Raw genomic sequence first — 24,603 nt, forward strand, 5'->3', positions numbered from 1 at the left:
AGAGCCAAGGGTCGTAACACACCTGAAATGTAACGTCCACTGTTGAAAGTGCCGTCAATACGAACAAGGGGTGACCGAGACGTGTAACCTATGGCACCCCATACCATCACGCCGAGTGATACGCCTGTATGGCGATGACGAATACACGCTTCCAATGTGCGGTCACCGCGATGTCGCCAAACACGGATGCTACCATCATGATGCTGTAAATAGAACCTGGATTCATCCGAAAAAATGGCGTTTTGCCATTCGTGCACCCAGGTTCGTCGTTCAATACACCATTACAGGCGCTCCTGTCTCTGATGCAGCGTCAAGGGTAACTTCAGCCGTAGCCTGCGAGCTGATAGTCCATGCTGCTGCAAACGTCGTCGAACTGTTCGTGGAGAAGGTTGTTGTCTTGCAAACGTCCCCATCTGTTATCTGTTGACTGAGGGATCGAGACGTGGCTCCACGATCCGTTACAGCCATGCGGATAAGATGCCTGTCATCTCGACTGCTAGTGATACGAGGCCGTTGGGATCCGACACGGCGTTCCGTATTACCCTCCTGAACGCACCGATTCCATATTCTGCTAACAGTAATTGGATCTCGACCAACGCGAGCAGCAATTTCGCCATACGATAAACGGCAATCGTGATAGGCTACAATCCGACCTTTATCAAAGTCTGAAACGTGATGGTATGCATTTCTTCTCCTTAAACGAATCATCACAACAAAGTTTCACCAGGTAACGCCGGTAAACTGCTGTTTGTGTATGAGAAATCGGTTGGAAACCTTCCTCATGTCAGCACGTTGTAGGTGTCGCCACCGGCGCCAACCTTGTGTGAATGCTCTGAAAAGCTAATCATTTGCATTTCACAGCATCTTCTACCTGAATGAGATTTTCACTCTGCAGCGGAGTGTGCGCTGATATGAAACTTCCTGGCAGATTAAAACTGTGTGCCCGACCGAGACTTGAACTCGGGACCTTTGCCTTTCGCGGGCAAGTGCTCTACCAACTGAGCTACCGAAGCACGACTCACTCCCGGTACTCACAGCTTTACTTCTGCCAGTACCTCGTCTCCTACCTTCCAAACTTTACAGAAGCTCTCCTGCGAACCTTGCAGAACCAGCACTCCTGAAAGAAAGGATATTGCGGAGACATGGCTTAGCCACAGCCTGGGGGATGTTTCCAGAATGAGATTTTCACTCTGCAGCGGAGTGTGCGCTGATATGAAACTTCCTGGCAGATTAAAACTGTGTGCCCGACCGAGACTCGAACTCGGGACCTTTGCCTTTCGCGGGCAAGTGCTGTACCAACTGAGCTACAGCTTTACTTCTGCCAGTATCTCGTCTCCGACCTTCCAAACTTTACAGAAGCTCTCCTGCGTTCGCAGGAAAGAAAGATATTGGAAGGTAGGAGACGAGGTACTGGCAGAAGTAAAGCTGTGAGTAACGGGCGTGAGTCGTGCTTCGGTAGCTCAGTTGGTAGAGCAGTTGCCCGCGAAAGGCAAAGGTCCCGAGTTCGAGTCTCGGTCGGGCACACAGTTTTAATCTGCCAGGAAGTTTCATCTTCTACCTGTTGGTTAAATTTCACGTCTGTAGAACGTCATCTTCGTGGTGTAGCAATTTTAATGGCCAGTCGTGTATATGAATCTCTCACGAGAGCCCTGCTCTGAGAGTTTCTCGTCGTGGCACGAAGTAAGTTCTGACCTCTTCCACAATTATCTCTGACATGATGACGGGACGATCTAGATTCGCTGTTCACATGAAGGCCGAGATATTTAAAATAAACTGTAAATATCTAGGCCCCCAGACCCTTTAAATGGCGTTAGATAAGCACCATGAGGTTAATTAATGTAATTATAGCCAAACTGTACTTGACAGATCGATCTTGCAAAGACCATTGAAAATAAGATCCAAAGTCCTAACAAAAGTACATGCACTTAAAGTTTTATTATTGTTATTTTAAGGAAAGAGTCGCAGTTAACTGAGAAAATCGTCAGTGCCATTAACATTATCCGAAAAATGAAATGACATTGGCTAGCCAAAATTTTACGACCAGAGAATGCGCTAAGCAGATATTTGTGAAGCGCTAACAACATTAGCCGGTATTGCTCAAGACCCGTGCTTCAAAACGGGCTGGCATATGGTTTTCATCTCCACTGAGAGTTCATGTGCTGCATAATACCTGAATTCAGAAAAACTTCATTAAAAAAATCTTTATTACTCGTAAGGTCTTTCAGAACTTACCATGGAGCAGTGCTGCCAACGCAAAGAGTAAGGTCCGCATGCTGACAGCCAAATCCGGTACACCTGCAAAAGAAATCCATTGTCACACCATTGCAGTTGTGACCGCTCAGTGTCATTCAATACGATTACGACGACACCCCTCGATCGACGTTAGCACTCGTGCTGTCACTCGCCTTCATACACGGCTGTGGACGTTTGAAAATTCGTGACGCTAGATCAATGGTCGTCAATTGATTTAAATGTTATTCCCGGCTGACTCTTAATTCAATTACTGCCTTGGAGGTGAGGAGAAAGAACACATCCTGGTGATACCAGCATTATGCGTATTTAGATGTTCGATTAATCTGAATGGTTTGCAATGTTCCAGCGATTCTATTCGAACTCTATGCTGATGTACCGACAAGGACCATTTTCGCAGATAAACATGCAAGTACGTAATGGATGTTCAGTTTCTCAATATAGTTCGTCGCACTTACACATTATACACCCGCTGTAAGAACAATTTCATGCATTTTCATTTTTGGTGTCCCACAAAATTGGTTGGCTAAATATTATGACAATATGTTGTATACAACTTCCACAGATATTGTTTATCATGTAATCAAGACTACGTAATGAAGCCAAAATAGTGGATAAAACTGAAATGTAGTTTGCTTATTAACACTCTTCTTTTCAGTAACTAAATATGAAATATGAATCGGGATTGGAGGTGATGGCCCTATCCATCTTTTCAGTATTAGAATGGTCGATATCGTGTTCTGAATAACGCGTCATATAATGCCCAAATATCGACACGACCCAAGCTCTCAATTCGGCACTTAAATGTCTATTCTTCGCCCTCGAAATGTTCGATGTGATTATCTTTCACACGCATGGTTGAATTTAACGGTGTATGCACTGTTTTTAGTATTTTAGGTCCCCGTTAATTAATATCTGGTAGTTAATAAGCGAACTATTTTTATGCTGGCGCGTTGTTTGTATCAGTTACCCCTGCAACTGTCCAAGGATAAGATTCTCTTAATGCCCCGCGCACACGCGTTTCACAATTTTATAAAATGCAGAATTATGTAAACTATAGCTTTCCGTTGCGTACAACTTTCGTGGGTTCCACAACCATAATAGTTTCCCAAGAGTATTTTTCCCAGCTAACACAAAGTTCGAATTATGTTGTCGGAATCATTTTCACTTCACCCGACAATAAACGTCTCTGATCACTTCGTCACACGTAATGTATTTTAAACCTGCTTGAAGAGTCTTTAAATAATATCCTTAACGAATTTCGCAGTCGCGTACCACTTTTTCTATGACTATCCAGATTGCGATAACTGAAGGTAGAGAGCTCAATAATGTGTTACATGTTCTTTTATATGTATTAAAAAACAAACGCGCCCCTATATCTTTCTGTCCCACTTGGTCTTTGCTACTTTTCTTTTTATTAATTTTCATTATATTGCTTCTTAGTAATACTGTGCAGTTATTGAAGTTTCGTATTACTTTCCCGTTTTTAATTCTTCCAAAATAAAGTCTATTTATCTCCGATTTTAATTAATATGATGCTAATTGACACGCCTGCCCGCAAAGTACCGTTACACAGTACAAGGCAGTCAAAGCAGAAGAAATGACATGAGCAGCTTATACAATGTAATCAGAACGTGAAGGTGACAACTGTCACAGTAAGATACAGAAAGGTATAAAATGCTAAAGTAGTGTGCTTCATTTATGCCGCACGTATTTCATTTTGCACAGAAATTAAAAATTACAAAAAAACGTCACAGTCGGATTAAACTCTTCAAATTCCTTTCACTTCCATAAAATAGCCTGCGGGCGGGATTTTTTCATTCAGTTTGCATCAAGGTTTATTAACCGACTGATATTGCTTCGCTTCATATAGTGAGAAAGTAGCTTATAGTAGTTCTACTTTTCTCAAGGATCATTTCTTTTATATTCGTGTCACGTCCTCAGTCATTTTTCTTCCAATTCTTCCATGACGTTTTCACATGTTTTAGTATTCCCGTGTATACTTGCAGTTGTTGAAATGCTTTTCTTGTCAACAGTCATTGCGAGATACTCATGAACAATTGTACTAGCACAGCACAGTTGAGGCAACTGTATGTTTTCTTATCATTAGGAATCAGGACTCAGCAGGTTCAGTGACTTTGGACGGTGAGGAAAAATTTAATGTACGTGTAGCACAGGGTCACGTATGAAACGAAGGACAGGTATTTAGACGACTTCTCAGCAGACTCAAGCGCAGCTTAATCATCCCTTTTTCATGTAACCATAAGTGGACTTAAAGGACGTCAGGTGACTCTAATTCTGGTGAAAATCATTCAATCTGCTATCATGTCGGTGCAAAGCATGTCTGTGTCACAATTTATTTATTGAGGCAAAAATTCTCAGTAGGACACGCAACTCAGGGACCACTCCTTTAGACACTTTTCCCTCAGAGCAAAATCAGTATTAGGTGACGACAGGTAACTGAACCCGGAATCTCCGTGTAGAAGCAAGGCATCTCAACACCTAGATCACTGATGCCGCCAGTACTTTTTACGGAGGATGGGGTGCTGAAACTAACTTGTGTGTCAGAGACTGACAACGAAAGATTTACGAAAAAAAAGACACTTCAATTAAAAAATGGTGCTCCCATTTCTTTGGGTACTCACAGATTTTTCCCGTAAATATTTTTGGAGATACGGTCCAATTCATGTAATTAAAAAAGAAATGTTTCATTTTAGCGAACCTTGTCTTTTAAGCTATGAAGGAACTATACTGTAATCTATGTTCTACAATCTGTAGTATGGTTAGTGGTTGTTTCGAACTATGCTGTGAAACATCACTCATATACCAAGATTTTCGTGTGAAATTTGTGTTTTGGCGAGAACGTAATGGTAGCTTGTAGCAGACTGTATCTGATGGTTAACGTTGTTAATAATGAGGCAGCTGCCTAGTAGAAACAATATTCTCGTCCATGCCGTGATGGCCTTAGGGCTGTCAACCAGTCATCATGTCATCTTCTGCCTTATGACGTGTGGATGCGGTACGACAAGCTAGTTGTCATCAAAGGGCTCTCCCGGCCCCTTTTCCGACTTTACAGACGATATTTCTCATTCAGTTGGCGGCACCCAGAAGTTGAGGGCACCCAGAACCAGTCCTCCCCTTAGGGAATAATACTTGGCACCACGGGGAATCGAAGTCGGGTAATTCGCAGGGCAGCCATCTGCACTCACCACTCAGCTACAGAGCCAGAATGCTGTCATAGCACATCGGAAACGACGATTTCACAATTTATAATGAAGTTTGTGTCATATGTCAGAAATTTTGAAGTTACACAAAGTTCTTCCCTTAAAGGTAACGATTTTCAATAAAATGAAATACCATAAAGTGACTTGTACATCGCATTATAAAGCAAGAACTTGTGTCTGTTTGGATAACGTGTAAGGGAAAACATATAGGGTGAAAACAGTTCTAAGTGATGTAAATAATAGTTTCACTACAAATAGTGTCCCCGCTGACTATGCTACAGTAAAGGCAAAGCAGAGTTTGGGGAGAAACACAAAGCTTTCCCTCACAGTCGACCAGACCTGAACTTTTACCATGTAGTCTGTGAACTTAAGCGTGTCGCATGCTTAAGTTTGCAGGGATTAATCGTCCAATTTCTGAGCTGACTGTTACGTCATTAGCTAACTTGCATTTTGATACGAAGGTTAGCCGCGTGGGATTAGCCGAGCCGTCTAAGGTGCTGCAGTCATGGACTGTGCGGATGGTCCCGGTGGAGGTTCGAGTCCTCCCTCGGGCATGGGTGTGTGTGTTTGTCCTTATGATAATTTATGTTAAGTAGTGTGTACGCTTAGGGACTGATGACCTTAGCAGTTAAGTCCCATAACATTTCACACACATTTGAACATTTGATACGAAGGTTAAACGGGAATGTTTACTGATGGATGACAATGTGGCGAACTCTATGGGGTCCTGATATTGGTAAACTGAACTTCAATAAAACTAGAAGGAACTGTTAATCAGTTATTAGTTCACACGACCAGTTTAGATCTGTTAAAACTACATCTTCGGGTACTAGCTAGTGTCACATGGATTAGGACATGGAGACGCCCCCAACGTTCATCGTTTCAGAATTCAAGGGCATGGAGGGAAAGTAGCCTACAAACAATAACCGGCAAAGCAGTGGGGCAAATAGCGCACGGGATGAGGCACAGTGACAAACTAGTCTAAACTGAGAATGAACATATCAGATGACATCTTGGGTTGTCGGGTGTTCTGCCGGATATCAGCGTCGTACTTGCACGATATTTCGGTCACGTAGCTCGTAACCTTCATCAGGTGCGACCTGAGACTGCTCCTCGAGTGGACCTGGTCCAGTATTTATGCCTATGGCCTTCCCCCTCCACCAACGGCTGCAGGCGCTTCCTCTGTGGTCCACGCCCATTCCCTGCGACCAGCATCATCCGTTGCCTGTCAATAACGAATATCATTTAGTGCTCTTAATGTACTGTTGGCATCATTTGAAGTCGGAATAATGGTCTCGCGGTCCGTGATGTCACTTTTTCTATCCCTACGTCTGTTTCTTCGTCTGTGTGGCCCAATAGAATTTTTTTCTCGGCTGTTACCTGAATCGTTTAGTAAACTTCATCACGAATTCATCTTCTGCGCCGATTTCTGCATCTCACAGTAGTATTTACACCCAAAGTGCTCAACTGTGTTCTGTGGATATTCGAGTATGTTTCCATAACTGTTTTTGCCCTGTACGACTCCAAGTAACACTATAGATATTAACCCCTAATGTTTCACACACATCGTGTCATCTTGTCCCTCCTACTACTTAACGTTTCCGACAAATTCTTTTCCTTGACAGGCTCGCGAGTAAATTTCTGATTTGCAGTTTTATCATAACATTTAATTTCAACATTCTTATCGTAATACCACGTATCAGACGCTTAGATTTTCTTTTATTCATGTTATATTCGCTTCCATATGACGCTGTGCTCCATGCCTACATTTTCACACCGTTATTTCTCAAATTAGGACCTCTGTCTATACTAGCAAACGTATTAGAGGCGAGCAAAGCACCCTTGATTCTGTTATTCTGCTTCTTACATCTTCCTTGCTTTGTCCATTATGCAATATTTTGTTTCCATGGTAGCAGAAGTGCCACCATGTGGCTCAGCTTTAATGGAAATAGCTAATCCCATTTCTAATGCTCTTAAATACTCTCGTTATTGTTTGTTTAACTCTCAGCATGTATTCTCTGCTCAATAGGCTATTCATTCTAATAATGTATGAAACGGTGCGTCTAGCCTCAGCGCTGTGTTCCAGATAATCACCATCAGAGTCAAAGAACCTATTTACGAGGCCTGTTCAGAAAGTAAGCTCCGATTGATTGCCAAATTGAAACCACAGTGAACATCAGAAATGTTTTACTTGTAACAATTAGCTACACCTTTCAACTACTTCTCTACATAGTCGCCGTTCTGACTTAGACTTTTGTCATAGCGTTGTACCAACTTTTCAATAGCCTCATCATAGAAGGCAGCCGCCAGTGCTTTCCGCCAATTCTCCACGCTGGCCTACACCTCGTTGTCTGTGTCAAAATGTTGTCTTCAAAGACAGCGGTTCATGTGACCAGAGATGAAACTCAGGGGGAGACAATTGCGGACTGTATTGTGGGTAATCTCACATTTCCATTTGAAAACGATGCAGGAGCATCTTCATTGCCCCTGCAGAATGCGGCTGAGAATTGTCTTGAAGAAGAAACAGCACGACAGTTATGTAATGTTAGCTGCATAGCTTCAGGCGAAATTTCTCACCAGGCCCTCGTACTTGGCGGCAGACACTATTTTCTAGACATCTTTACGCACTCACTGCGAGCTCAGAAATGAGAAGAGCGACGTGATGCTAACTGGAGTTATACTAGAGACACTACCAACACATCTGTGCAAAGCTTTATCGGATTTTCATAGTCGTTTCCATTTCGCGACCGATCGGAGCTTACTTTCTGAACGCCCCTCGTATATGAGACAATGACAAAGAACCCATTGAGTGTGAGGTAGTAAGTTCAGTTTTTAGTAATGCTCATTTGAAAGGGTTCTGTTGACAGTTATCACAGAGATAATATTAGCTCCTAATAATGTACCACGTGCATCAAGAGGGCGGCAAAAAATGATTGTCCTTGAGGTGTAGTGATCAATGTCCTTTGGGATTTATGTATTACACTTCGCAAAATGGACATCGTCGACATTCAATAAATGTCCAAATAAAACCATTAACTTGCACCATGAACGCTGTATGGAAAACGGTGCACCACTGTGATCGCAAAGATTTGCACCATCGAGATCGAAGGCGAATTCTTTGTGGGTTACAAACCGAGCAGGACGTTCAACTTTGTATCCCCTCTTAAAGAATGCATGTAGAATTATAACGGCATAATGGAGTGACGAGAACAAATAAAGTGGGATGGCATTCAACCGAATGCTAAACACTCTGACGTGGAGCTTATCGGATAACTGTCTGTCATTTAAGGCGTAGCAGCAGCTAGTACGATACTGTTTTGTAGGCTCTGAAAATCAATCCAAGGGCTGAATTTGTCAAGTTGTTGCAGGTGGTATGAATTGGAATGTCCCACACTTTTCAGAAAGGATAGTTTGCTCTACAGGAGAATGATTTTTATACGCAGACCGGGAAACAAGGAAAAGGAAGTCATTGTAACCAGCTATTGGCCAAAAGCAGTACTCAAATCGCAATTGTAATTCTCTTACGCCCATTTTCCCACTCATCCTTCGATGACGTATATATTTCCTGCTGCTTTGCAACATCACCCACTCGAGAAATATTAGTAGGGGGCAGAGCAGCTCGCAACACAACAAGTGACTTTCCAGCTAAGTTATCATTCAGATTAACAGTCGGCATAATTGTATACGTAAGCATTACCGCGTTGATGTTTGCTGATCGTGATACAACTCTCTTGGTACCTCTAACTTCCAGGGTTCCTTTTAATTGCATTTCCCCTTCAAAACCGAACAAATTCCCTACTGAACTATGAGATAAGTTTGTTTATCTCATGTACAGATTTTCGGGCCTATTTCGTATTTTTCTGTGCATCATCAAGTTATGTGAAATTTTGTTATCTCACATCTTCCAATTCTGTAGCACTGACTGAAGTTATACAGCAATCCACAGTTTCCCTCGAAATCACAATAATCTATGTTGCACGCAATTTTATGTGCATAACGTTGTACATCACGATCGTGCACATGCTGTAAATTGTACAAAGCATCATCGAAACGCGCTAAACACCAGTTTCTGTAACAAGTGCTCCTTGTCCTATCTTGAATATCCGTAGTTTTTGTTACATACTACACGGCCGTATTGCTGGGGATATATTCATTGTTTGTTTATAATTTTTTCTATTTTACTATGCTCCGGGTGATATTCCATGTACGTAGTTGTTTTTAGTCCTATACGACGTTTCACTGGAAACGGAATTTGTGGCTGCCTGCGGCAAGGATAATGAACTATATGGGTGGACACCTGTTTCAATATCACTTTCGCTTGTCAAGCACGTATTGTCATCGCTATACTTCTCATGGACATTGTCCGCACAGCCAAGCGTGTACGACAGCACACATTCCACTGAATCATTTGCAAAAACACTAATATTTCATCTGTCACTTCTTTCTCACTCTAAAGAATTCCTTGAGTTCCTTTCTGACGAAATGAGAATTTTGGCCACTTGTTGCAGATATAATTCAATGCTTGCTTTGTTTGTCGTTGGCATTGCTCTGCTTTGTTTGAACATCACTAGCGCTGTTGTGAGTTACTCAACTAACCTCCGTAGCTTCATTTTGTGCTCACTAGTGGCTGGATCCAGTCCCGTCGCCTGTTTCCAGTAGCAGATAATATTGTGGTTGAGTGATACACAATATGTGGGCTGTCGAATCCCGTAAACATCATTGGCCTTTTGCGACCTCGCATTCTACGGGTTCCTTGTGAGTCCTCTACATCTGCACCTACATCTACATCTACATGGATACTCTGCAAATCACATTTAAGTGCCTCGCAGAGGGTTCATCGAACCACCTACATAATTCTCTATTATTCCAATCTCGTATATCGTGTGGAAAGAACGAATACCTGTATCTTTCGGTAAGAGCTCTGGTTTCCTGTATTCTATCGTGGTGATTGTTTCTCCCTATGTAGATCGGTGTCAACAAAATATTTTCGGATTCAGGGGAGAAAGTTGGTTATTGGAATTTCATGAGAAGATTCCATTGCAACGAAAAACGCCTTTCTTTTAATGTTGTCCAGACCAGATCCCGTATTATTTCAGTGACACTCTCTCTCCTATTTCGTGATAACACAAAACGTGCAGCCCTCCTTTGAGCTTTTTCGATATACTCCGTCAATCCTACCTGCTAAGGATCCCACACCGCGCAACAATGTTCTAAAACAGGACGGACAGACTTAGTGTAGGCAGTCTCTTTAGTAGATATGTTACATTTTGTAAGTGACCTGCCAGTAAAACGCAGTCTTTGGTTAGCCTCTCCCACAACATTTGCTATGTGTTCCTTCCCATTTAAGTTGCTTGTAATTGTAATTCCTAGGTATTTCCTTGAATTTACGGCCTTTAGATTTGACTGATTTTTCAATTTATCGTGTAACCGAAGTTTAACGGATTCCTTTTGGCATTCATGTGGATGACCTCACAATTTTCCGTATTTAGGGTCATTTGCCAGTTTCGCACCTCAAATATATCTTTTCTAAATCGTATTGCAATTTGTTTTGATCTTCTGATGTCTTTACTAGTTGGTAAACGACAGCGTCATCTGCAAACAACCAAAGACGGCTGCTCAGATTGTCCTCTGGACCATTTATACAGACAACGAACAACAAAGGGCCTATAACACAATCTTGGGTAACGCCAGAAATCACTTCTGTTTTACTCGATGACTTTCCGTCAGTTACTACCTTTCTGACAGGAAATCACATAACTGGCAATATTCCATAAGCGCGCAATTTCACTTCAAAAATGGTTCAAATGGCTCTGAGCACTATGGGACTTAACATCTATGGTCATCAGTCCCCTAGAACTTAGAACTACTTAAACCTAACTAACCTAAGGACATCACACAACACCCAGTCATCACGAGGCAGAGAAAATCCCTGACCCCGCCGGCAATCGAACCCGGGAACCCGGGCGTGGGAAGCGAGAACGCTACCGCACGACCACGAGCTGTGGACCCAATTTCACTACAAGCCTCTTTTTTTTTCTAAATCCATGTTGACTGTGTGTCAATAAACCGTTTTCTTCGAGGCAATTCATAATGTTAGAACACAATATATGTTCCAAAATCCTGCTGCATAACGACATTAAATATTAGAGGCAGTTCATCCCTCGTATCGGAAGAATGCGGCACCGCTACCCCTCCCACATCATCAGCCTCTTAACAACACTACTGAAAGCCTCGTGGCCAGTGAGTCATCATCGGTCATCTAGGCCATGTTATGATACCCACCCTGTGTCGGACGCTGCCGTGAAGACATCGACGTGCCAACGACTCAGCGGACAACACCACTGTAAGGAGTGCACAGTGGCTTCGAACTTGACATAGTCCTTGGGCGCCATCTGAGTAAACAAATCCATTAGACATTCTAAAGCTGCTCAAGTCGACTGATGGTGACGTGACTGTGAAGTGAAAACACGAAGGAACATCCACAGGTAAACCAAGGTTGGGTAGACCACGTCTACTGATGGACAGGGACCAACTAGCATTGTGGAGGGTAGTCGTAAGAAATCGCAACAAATCGCTCGTGGGTTCCAGAGAGCTACCAGCAGCCTACCTTGCTTTGTCAGTGGTCCTTTTATTCTGGTCAAAAAGAAGTCAGTACAATAGATGATCAGCACCTCATAAGCCATATATTTCACAAGTTTGCGCAAAGCGATGGTTGAGGTATTCTAAGGAACGAGTCCAGTGGACATTGGATGAATGGAGACGAGTGATGTACATTGGTGAATCGCCCTATACTCCTTGGAAATCCATTGGTAGTGTTTGGGATGCCGAATGCCTCGAGAACGCTTTTTGCCTCTATGCTATAATGCCAGAAGTGAGGTGATGTTACGGGATGAGGCTGTTCACGTGATTAGGCTGTAATCCCCTTCTTTCTCTAAAGAAAGTGTTAAATCTGAAAGGTATAAATGCATTTTCTCACTGTGCACTCCGTAAAGAAGAGGAACATTCCGGAGATAATTACTGTATCAGCATCACAATGCTCCCTGTCATAAAGCAGCATCGGCGAGCCAATGGTTTGTGAACACTAAGGTCCCTGAAAAGGACTGACCTGCCCAGAGTCTCGACCTTAACCAAATGGAAAACCTTTGGCATCCGAATGGAACTCCTCTGGGATGCATTACAACATTCACGACAACGTCTGACATCCTTCTGTGGTTTAGGCTCTTGAGGAAATATGGGCTGCCATTTCGCCACAGACATGCACACAACATAGTGAATGTGTCCTCAGCAGAATTCAAGTCTTCATACAGGCGATGGGTGGACGCACCCCATATTAATGTTCACTAATTCTTTTGTGCGACGTATGACGTATGTTGAGGTCATCAGATATATAGATTCAGTGCCTATGGCCTATTAACAATAACATTATCCATTAGCCTGAAGTGGCGCTTAGCACAATTTGGAAAACAAACTAAAACACGCAGAATTTTGGATGAGAGTAAAGAAACTAATCATAACGAAGATCTTGTGAGGGAATAGTGACAAGAACGTACGAGGATCTGTTTCATAAATTGACCAGGTCCCAAGCCCACGGGGCACTCGGGATTCATGGAACAACGTATTCAGTCAGTCAGTCGCCTCTGTTCCCTTACTGATACCGTAACGCTATAGGGATAAAGGTCTGTCATACCGCAAGGATGGTATCGAAATTTCACTCTGAAACTGCCACACCGGATCACTACAGTTCATAGTGGGCATCATTCTAGGAACTCAATCATAATTCACAAATCTCTCAGTTAACATAGTATATTGTGAGACTATTTACTCAAATTTAAACACTCTGTAGGGAACAATAAGGCAAACATATATCTTCTGTTCAACTATGAACGCTGATACTAAAGAGAGACTCTGAACATGGCGAGGGGGGAAGGGGGGTGAAGATTACCACTAAAGTCTTTCCTACTATTACAGTACGGTACTGCAAGATGAATAATGTGTCATGTTAGACGAAGTATTTGTACTACGGCCGTAAATGGCCTACGTATTGTAAAACATGAATGGCAATGATCTTATGCTCCCATCGCAAATACTTTTTTGTTTTGGTGTCATGTACAAAACTATTATTCATGTTGGTGTGTAGAATGTATGAGTCTGGCGACACACAATCTTACTTGCGGAAAAATATCATGCACATAATTCCGAAGACGGCAAAGTTACAAGTGCGAGAATTATCGCACAATCAGCTTAAGAGCTCGTGCATCAATGTTACTTTTAAAAATAATACACAGAATAATGCGAAAGAAATCTGAGAAAGTGTTAAAAGACGATCCGTGTGGCTTTAGGAAAGGTAAAGGCACCAAAGAGGCAACACTGAAGTTGTGGTTGATAATGAATTGCAAATCTAAAGAGAATTAAAAACACGTTGATAGTATTCGTCGAATTGCACCCTTGGTCTTGGGGTAACGTCACTGATTCATAATCAAAAACATCTTCGGTCTAGGGTTTGAATCCCGCCACTGCTTAAATTTTGATTAATAATCAGCATTGGTGGCCGAAGACTTGCGGCATAAGAAGTCACCCCCATTCCGCCAACGGCCTTGTCAAAGAGGGCGGAGGAGCGGACTAAGGTTCATGGCAGTCTCTTGTCCTAGGGGTGGGAAACTGCCCCTAGAGGCGGAAGAATCAAGAAGATCAATGGCATGAGGAGGCAGAAGGCAATGGAAACCACTGCACTGAAGACACGTAACGTGTATTCACAGGACATGTGGCCTGTAATTGAAGAAGTGAGTGTGTGTGCGAATTTCTAAGGGACCAAACTACCTAGGTCCTCGGTCCCTAGACTTATACACGACTTAAAATAACCTACGCTAAGAACAACACACACACCCATGCCCGAGGGAGGAATCGAAACTCCGGCAGGAGGGGCAGCGCAGGCCGCGACATGACGCCTCAAACCGCACGGCCATTCCGCGCGGCAGTTGAAGAAATGTCATGATAATCTCTCTAAGAGATTCCGGAATAGTCCCCCATTCGGATATCCGGGAGGGGAATACCAAGGGGGAGGCTACCATGAGAAAAAGATTGATTAATATACGAAATAATAGCATTCTACGAGTCGGGGCGTGGAATGTCGGAAGCTTGAACGTGGTAGGGAAGCTAGAAAATCTGAAAAGGAAAATGCAAAGGCTCAATCTAGATATAGTAGGATTCAGTGAAGTGAAGTCAAATGAAGACAAGGATTTGTGGCAGTTGAGTACACGGTAATATCAATAGCAGCAGCAAATATCTGAATAGGAACATAGGGCAGAGTGTGAGTTACTGCCAACTGTTCAGTGATACGGTTATTCGTATCAGAATTAACAGGAAACCAACACCGACAACGATAGTTCAGGTATACGTGCCGACGTCGCAATCTGAAGATGAAGAGATAGAGAAAGTGTGTGAGGATGTTGAAAGGGTAATACAGTATGTAAAGGGAGATGAAAATCTAATAGTCACGGGGGACTGCAATGCAGTTGTAGGCGAAAGAATAGAAGAAAACGTACAGGTGAATATGGGCATGAGACAAGGAATGAGAAAGATTAATTGAGTTCTGTAATAAACTTCAGCTACTAATAGCCAATACACTGTTCAGGAATCACAAGACGATGAGGTATACAATATAGTAGTGATGAAGAGTAGGCTGAAGTTCAAGACATTAGTCAGGAAGAATCAATACGCAAAGAAGTGGGTTACTGTTGTACTAAGGATGACGAGATACGCTTGAAGTTCTCTAAGGCTATTGATACAGCAGTAAGAAAAAGCTCAGTTGGTAGTACAGTTGAAGAGGCATGGAAATCTCTAAAAGGGCCATCACAGAAGCTTGGAAGGAAAACATAGGTACAAGTAAGGTAATTGAGAAGAAACCATAGGTAACAGAAGAAATAATTCAATTGATCGATCAAAGGAGGAAGTACAAAAACGTTCCGGGGGACTCAGGAATGCACAAATACAAGTCGCTGAGGAATGAAATAAATAGGAAGTGCATGGAAGCTAATACGAGACGTTGTTGTAGTCTTCACTCCTAAGACTGGTTTGATGCATCTCTCCATGCTACTCTATCCTATGCAAGCTCCTTCATCTCCCAGTACCTACTGCAGCCTACATCCTTCTGAATCTGCTTAGTGCATTCACCACTTGGTCTCCCTCTACTATTTTTAACCCCCTTGCTGCCCTCCAATACTAAATTGGTGATGCCTTGATGCCTCAGAACATGTCCTACCAACCGATCCCTTCTTCTAGTCAAGTTGTGCCACAAACTCCTCTTCTCCCCAATTCTATTCAATACCTGCTCATTAGTTATGTGATCTACCCATCTAATTTTCAGCATTATTCTGTAGCACCACATTTCGAAAGCTTCTATTCTCTTCTTGTCTAAACTGTTTATCGTCCATGTTTCACTTCCATACATGGCTACACTCCATACAAATACATTCAGTAACGACTTCCTGACACTTAGATCTATACTCGATGTTAACAAATTTCTCTCCTTCAGAAACGCTTTCCTTGCCATTTCCAGTATATATTTTTTATCCTCTCTACTTCGACCATCATCAGTTATTTTGCTCCCCTAATTGCAAAACTCCTTTACTTCTTTAAGTGTCTCATTTCCTAATCTAATTCCCTCAACATCACCCGACTTTATTCGACTACATTCCATTAGCCTCGTTTTGCTTTTGTTAATGTTCATCTTATACCCACCTTTCAAGACACTGTCCATTCCGTTCAACTGCTCTTCCAAGTCCTTTGCTGTCTCTGACAGAATTACAATGTCATCGGCGAACCTCAAAGTTTTTATTTCTTCTCCATGGATTTTAATCCCTACTCCGAACTTTTCTTTTGTTTCCTTTACTGCTTGCTCAATATACAGATTGAATAACATCGGGTAGAGGCTACAACCCTGTCTCACTCCCTTCCTTACCACTGCTACCCTTTCATACCCCTCGACGCTTACAATTGCCATCTGGTTTCTGTACAAATTGTAAATAGCCTTTCGCTCCCTGTATTTTACCCTGCCACCTTCAGAATTTGAAAGAGAGTATTCCAGTCAACATTGTAAAAATCTTTCTCTAAGTCTACAAGTGCTGGAAACGTAGGTTTGCCTTTCCTTAATCTATCTTCTAAGATAAGTCGTAGAGTCAGTACTGCCTCACGTGTTCCAACATTTCTACGGAATCCTGCATGGCAAATGCAGGACGTGCTTGGATCAAGGAACAGTCGGAATTGTAGTTGTAAATTGTTGTAGTTGTGCTTTGAAAGTCCTTGAGCTTCAAGCGCTAATAGAAAGCATAGAAGCTAAAATCGTTACAGGTACAGAAAGCTGGCTAAAGCCTGAAATAAGTTCATCAGAAATTTTTACGAAGTCTCAGATGGTGTTCAGGAAAGATAGATTAGGCAGAATTGGTGGTGGAGTGTTTGTGTCTGTCAGTAGTGGTTTATCTTGTAGTGAAGTTGAAGTAGATACTCCGTGCGAATTGGTATGGGTGGAGGTTATATTTAACAGCCGAACTAAGTTAATAATTGGCTCCTTCTACCGACCCCCAGACCGATGATATAGTTGCTGAACAGTTCAGAGAAAATGTGAGTCTCGTAACAAATAAATAAATACCCCACTCATACGGTTATAGTTGGTGGGGACTTCAACCTTCCCTCGATATGTTGGCAAAAATACTTGTTCAAAACCGGTGGTAGGCAGAAAATATCTTCCGAAATTGTCCTAAATGGTTTCTCCGAAAATTATTTCGGGCAGTTAGTTCACGAACCTACGCGAATTATAAGTGGTTGCGAAAACACACTTGACCTCTTAGCCACAAACAATCCAGAGCTGATAGAGAGCATCATGACTGATACAGGGATTAGTGATCACAAGGTCGTTGTAGCTAGGCTCAATACCGTTTCTTCCAAATCCACCAGAAACAAACGCAAAATAATTTTATTTAAAAAAGCGGATAAAGTGTCACTAGAAGCCTTCCTAAGAGACAATCTCTATTCCTTCCGAACTGACTATGCAAATGTAGACGAGATGTGGCTCAAATTCAAAGATATAGTAGCCACAACAATTGAGAGATTCATACCTCATAAATTGGTAAGAGATGGAACTGATCCCCCGTGGTACACAAAACAGGTCCGAACGCTGTTGCAGAGGCAACGGAAAAATCATGCGAAGTTCAGATGAACGCGAAATCCCGAAGATTGGCTAAAATTTACAAAAAATGGTTCAAATGGCTCTGAGCACTATGGGACTCAACTGCTGTGGTCATAAGTCCCCTAGAACTTAGAACTACTTAAACCTAACTAACCTAAGGACAGCACACAACACCCAGCCATCACGAGGCAGAGAAAATCCCTGACCCCGCCGGGAATCGAACCCGGGAACCCGGGCGTGGGAAGCGAGAACGCTACCGCACGACCACGAGATGCGGGCGGCTAAAATTTACAGACGCGCGAAATTTGGCACGGACTTCAATGCGAGATGCCTTTAATAGGTTCCACAACGAAACATTGTCTCGAAATTTGGTAGAAAATCCGAAGAAATTCAGGTCGTATGTAAAGTACACAAGCGGCAAGACGCAGTCAATACCTTCGCTGCGCAGTGCCTATAGTACTGTTACCGACGACTGTGCCACTAAAGCGGAGTTATTGAACGCAGTTTTCCGAAATTCCTTCACCAGGGAAGACGAATAGAATATTCCAGAATTTTGAACACGAACAGCTGCTAGCATGAGTTTCTTAGAAGTAGATTCCTTAGGGGTTGCGAAGCAACTCAAATCGCTTGATAAGGGCAAGTCTTCGGGTCCAGATTAGGTTCCTTTCAGATTACGCTGATACAATAGCTCCCTACTTACCAATCATATACAACCGCTCGCTCACCGATAGATCTGTACCTACAGATTGGAAAATTGCGCAGGTCGCACCAGTGTTTAAGAAGGGTAGTAGGAGTAATCCACCGAACTACAGACCTATATAATTGACGTCGGTTCGCAGTAGGGTTTTGGAACATATACTGTATTCCAACATTATGAATCACCTCGAGGGGAACGATCTATTGATACGTAATCAGCATGGTTTCAGAAAACATCGTTCTTGTGCAACGCAGCTAGCTCTTTATTCGCACGAAGTAAAGGCCGCTATTGACAGGGGATCTCAGGTTGATTCCGTGTTTCTAGATTTCCGGAAGGCTTTTGACACCGTTCCTCACAAGCGACTTCTAATCAAGCTGCGGGCCTATGGGCCATCGTCTCAGTTGCGCGAGTGGATTCGTGATTTCCTGTCAGGAAGGTCGCAGTTCGTAGTAATAGACGGAAAATCATCGAGTAAAACTGAAGTGATATCAGGTGTTCCCCAGGGAAGCGTCCTGGGACCTCGGCTGTTCCTGATCTATATAAATGACTTGGGTGACATTCGGAGCAGTTTTCTTAGGTTTTTCGCAGATGATTCTGTAATTAACCGTCTATTAAGGTCATCCGAAGACCAGTATCAGTTGCAAAGCGATTTAGATAAGATTTCTGTATGGTGTGGCAGGTGGCAGTTGACGCTAAATAACGAAAAGTGTGAGGTGATCCAAATGAGTTATAAAAGAAATCCGTTGGAATTCGATTACTCGATAAATAGTACAATTCTCAAGGCTGTCAATTCAACTAAGTACCTGGGTGTTAAAATTACGAACAACTTCAGTTGGCAAGACCACATAGATAATATTGTGGGGAAGGCGAGCCAAAGGTTGCGTTTCATTGGCAGGACACTTAGTAGATGCAACAAGTCCACTAAAGAGACAGCTTACACTACACTCATTCGTCCTCTGTTGGAATATAGCTGCGCGGTGTGGGATCCTTACCAGATGGGATTGACGGAAGACATCGAAAGGGTGCAAAATAGGGCAGCTCGTTTTGTATTATCACTTAATAGGGGAGAGAGTGTGGCAGATATGATACACGAATTGGGATGGAAGTCATTAAAGCAAAGACGTTTTAAGTCGCGGCGAGATCTACACTCCTGGAAATTGAAATAAGAACACCGTGAATTCATTGTCCCAGGAAGGGCAAACTTTATTGACACATTCCTGGGGTCAGATACATCACATGATCACACTGACAGAACCACAGGCACATAGACACAGGCAACAGAGCATGCACAATGTCGGCACTAGTACAGTGTATATCCACCTTTCGCAGCAATGCAGGCTGCTATTCTCCCATGGAGACGATCGTAGAGATGCTGGATGTAGTCCTGTGGAACGGCTTGCCATGCCATTTCCACCTGGCGCCTCAGTTGGACCAGCGTTCGTGCTGGACGTGCAGACCGCGTGAGACGACGCTTCATCCAGTCTCAAACATGCTCAATGGGGGACAGATCCGGAGATCTTGCTAGCCAGGGTAGTTGACTTACACCTTCAAGAGCACGTTGGGTGGCACGGGATACATGCGGACGTGCATTGTCCTGTTGGAACAGCAAGTTCCCTTGCCGGTCTAGGAATGGTAGAACGATGGGTTCGATGACGGTTTGGATGTACCGTGCACTATTCAGTGTCCCCTCGACGATCACCAGTGGTGTACGGCCAGTGTAGGAGATCGCTCCCTACACCATGATGCCGGGTGTTGGCTCCGTGTGCCTCGGTCGTATGCAGTCCTGATTGTGGCGCTCACCTGCACGGCGCCAAACATGCATACGACCATCATTGGCACCAAGGCAGAAGCGACTCTCATCGCTGAAGACGACACGTCTCCATTCGTCCCTCCATTCACGCCTGTCGCGACACCACTGGAGGCGGGCTGCACGATGCTGGGGCGTGAGCGGAAGACGGCCTAACGGTGTGCGGGACCGTAGCCCAGCTTCATGGAGACGGTTGCGAATGGTCCTCGCCGATACCCCAGGAGCAACAGTGTCCCTAATTTGCTGTGAAGTGGCGGTGCGGTCCCCTACGGCACTGCGTAGGATCCTACGGTCTTGGCGTGCATCCGTGCGTCGCTGCGGTCCGGTCCCAGGTCGACGAGCACGTGCACCTTCCGCCGACCACTGGCGACAACATCGATGTACTGTGGAGACCTCACGCCCCACGTGTTGAGCAATTCGGCGGTACGTCCACCCGGCCTCCCGCATGCCCACTATACGCCCTCGCTCAAAGTCCGTCAACTGCACATACGGTTCACGTCCACGCTGTCGCGGCATGCTACCAATGTTAAAGACTGCGATGGAGCTCCGTATGCCACGGCATACTGGCTGACACTGACGGCGGCGGTGCACAAATGCTGCGCAGCTAGCGCCATTCGACGGCCAACACTGCGGTTCCTCGTGTGTCCGCTGTGCCGTGCGTGTGATCATTGCTTGTACAGCCCTCTCGCAGTGTCCGGAGCAAGTATGGTGGGTCTGACACACCGGTGTCAATGTGTTCTTTTTTCCATTTCCAGGAGTGTATTTACAAAATTTCAGTCACCAACTTTCTCTTCCGTATGCGAAAATATTTTGTTGAGCCTACATAGGTAGGAATGATCATCAAAATAAAATAAGAGAAATCAGAGCCCGAACAGAAAGGATTAGGTGTTCATTTTTCCCGCGCTCTGTTCGGGAGTGGAATGGTAGAGAGATAGTATGATTGTGGTTCGATGAACCCTCTGCCAAGCACTTAAATGTGAATTGCAGAGTAGTCATGTAGATGTAGATGTAGAAACTGATCTTCCCCGAGGTCGGCTTCTACCAGTTTTTCCATTCGTCTGTAAAGAATTCGCGTTAGTATTTTGCAGCTGTGACTTATTAAACTGATAGTTCGGTAATTTTCACATCTTTCAACACCTGCTTCCTTTGTGATTGGAATTATTTTATTCTTCTTTAAGTCTGAGGGCATTTCGCCTATGTCATACATCTTGCTCACCAGATGGTAGAGTTTTGTCAGGACTGGCTCTCCGAAGGCTGTCAGTAGTTCTAATGGAATGTTGTCTACTCCCGGGGCCTTGTTTCGACTTAGGTCTTTCAGTGCTCTGTCAAACTCTTCACGCAGTATCGTATCTCCCATTTCATCTTCATCTACATCCTCTTCCATTTCCATAATATTGTCCTCAAGAACATCGCCCCTGTATATACCCTCTATATACTCTTTCCACCTTTCTGCTTTCCCTTCTTTGCTTTGAACTGGATTTCCATCTGAGCTCTTGATATTCATGCAGGGGGTTCTCTTTTCTCCAAAGGTCTCTCTAATTTTCCTGTAGGCAGTATCTATCTTACCCCTCGTGAGATAAGCCTCTACATCCTTACATTTGTAGTCTAGCCATTCCTGCTTAGCCATTTTGCACTTCCTGTCGATCTCATTTTCGAGACGTTTGTATTCCTTTTTGCTTGCTTCACTTACTCCATTTTTGTATTTTCTCCTTTCATCAATTAAATTCAGTATCTCTTCTGTTACCCAAGGATTTCTACTAGCCCTTGTCTTTTTAACTACTTGATCCTCTGCTGCCTTCGCTATTTCATTCCTCAAAGCTACCCATTCTTCTTCTACTGTATATCGCTCCCCCATTCCTGTCAATTGTTCCCTTATGCTCTCCCTGAAACTCTGTACAACCTCTGGTTCTCTCTCTTTATCCAGGACCCATCTCCTTAAATTCCCACCTTTTTGTAGTTTCTTCAGTGTTGATCTACAGTTCATAACCAATAGATGGTGGTCAGAGTCCACATCTGCCCCTGGAAATGTCTTACAATTTAAAACCTGGTTCCTAAATCTCTGTCTTACCATTATATAATCTATCTGAAACCTTTTAGTATCTCCAGGGTTCTTCCAAGTATACAACCTTCTTTGATGATTCTTGAACCAAGTGTTGGCTATGATTAAGTTATGCTCTATGCAAAATTCTACCTGGTGGCTTCCTCTTTCATTTCTTAGTCCTAATCCATATTCACCTGGAATAATAAGAGTGGACGACGAAGAACGAAGTGCTCGTATTAAGAATGGTGTAAGACAAGGATGAAGTCCTTCGCCCCTACTCTTAAATCCGTACATACCGGAAGAAATGACGGAAATGAAAGAAACGTTCAGTAATGGAATTAAAATTCAAGGCCAAAAGATATCAAAGATACTATTCGCTGATGACATTGATATCGTGAAGAATAATTACATGATCTGCTGAATTGAATGAACAGACTAGTGAGTACAGAGTATGGATTGAGAGTAAATCGAATAAAGATGAAGGTAATGAGAAGTAGCAGAAAAGAGAACAGCGAAGAACTTAATATCAGTACCGATTGTCACGAAGTAGATGAAGTTACGGAATTCTGCTACCTAGGCAGTAAAATAATGAGTGACGGACGGACGAAGGATGCCATCAAAAGCAGACTAGCACTTGAGAAATGGGAATTCCTGGCCAAGAGAAGTCTACTAGTATCATAGACCTTAATTTGAGGTAGAAATTTCTGAGAATGTACGTTTGGAGCAGAGCATTGTATGGTAGTGAAACATGGACTGTGGGAGAAACGAAACAGTAGATAATTGAAGCATTTGAGATGTGGTACTACAGACGAATGTTGAAAATTAATTGGACTGATAAGGTAAGGAATGATGAGGTTCTGCAGAGAATGGGATAGGAAAGGAATATGTGGAATACGTTGACAAGGAGAAAGGACAGAATGACAGGATATATGTTAAGACATCAATGTATGATTTCCCTGGTACTAGAGGGAGCTGGAGAGGGCAAAAACTGTAGAAGAAGAGAGAGATTAGAATACATACAGAAGATAACTGAGGACGCAGGTTGCAAATGCTACTCTGAGATGGAGAGGTTGACACAGGAGAGGTATTCGTGTCGGGCTGAATCATGCGACTATAAGGCATAAGGCTGATGACTGAGAAAGAAAAGTCTTACGATAATTCTGACGAATGGATTTGAGCATATGACGTGTCACTGGTTCTTTACAGGGCTCTCATGAGAGAATATGTTACTCGGAAATGTCATCCATTTACTTTATAACTTTATTAACTTAAAATTTGTTAGATTAACAGTATGTTGTTCAGGACCCTAGAAATTTGTATATTTTGTTAAAATATCTCGAGAAAAAATATATAAAAAAATATTTATTAATGAGAGAAAAATTACTAAGGAACAAAAACTTTTATTTTGCTTAGTGACAGTCCATTACATTGAATTATATTCCTAAAAGATTTAATTATTCAGTGCAACGTTGTCCTTATTTTTCTTATTTGCAAACTGAAATACAAAGACATAAGTGTACATTTATTGCTATCTTGAAGTTAGACTTAAACATGAGAGATAGTTTTACTACAACAACAAGAAAGATTTTTAATTTTCATAATGTTAGAAACTATCGTTTTGTGCCACATTGGGAACAGAGAGAGATAAAATGCTCAAATTTGCTACAGGACTTATCTCCACAGGGATAATAAATAAACGCAGTTTCATCCAGATCAGAGATAGTGAGTGAGATGGCCAAAATGACTTGACATGGAATAACCGAAGTGGAATCCCTTCTTTCTGCTACAACTTTTAAACTGGCTGACGTGGTCATGGATTCATTACATTAAATTCTTTGTAAAACAAGAATGATCCCTGACGGAGATATTCAGCCAAGCATGTGAAAGCTCTGCATATTGTGTAAGAAATTTTTGTAAAAATATGTGCAATATTTCACAACCAAAATAAAATTTGTTGAGCAACTGAAGATGGGTAAGTGGTGCTGAGTGAGGTGCAATGTAGTACTTATAGAAAGTGGTACACTGAATTCGAATATCAACGCTTAGAAATAGATTGAGTGACCTCCTATTGGTAACACGTCTTCACCAAAGTTACCAGTTTATGATTGTTGAAAGTCGTTCTGTGTTAACAGCTTAATGAAACCGTTTCTCCGTATTTTGCTGGATACAATTTTAAGCTTTGTGTAGACGTATATTACAGGCATTATGACTTTTCATGAAAACTTTCCCTTGCCGCTTTTCAGATCCCGTTTAGAACTAAATGTGGGTTTAAAGAGGAATGAGGAGAAGCGTCACGGTCTTTAGCTTATACTAATTACAGTAAAATGAGCTAGGAAATGATTTACCTCGAATGCAATTCTGGATCATGATTCTTGTATGCCGGCATTTTATTTCCTCTCCCTC

General features: G+C 42.8%; 1 non-coding gene across 1 annotated transcript; it reads left to right on the forward strand.

Annotated features, from left to right (window-relative positions):
• Positions 1 to 1,448: 1,448 nt before the first annotated feature.
• On the forward strand, positions 1,449 to 1,523 carry Trnas-cga (transfer RNA serine (anticodon CGA)). The gene has a single exon. It is a non-coding gene; the product is annotated as a tRNA-Ser (tRNA).
• Positions 1,524 to 24,603: the final 23,080 nt, after the last annotated feature.

The sequence above is a fragment of the Schistocerca nitens genome, chromosome 2, assembly GCF_023898315.1.
Source record: "Schistocerca nitens isolate TAMUIC-IGC-003100 chromosome 2, iqSchNite1.1, whole genome shotgun sequence".
NCBI lineage: Eukaryota > Metazoa > Arthropoda > Insecta > Orthoptera > Acrididae > Schistocerca > Schistocerca nitens.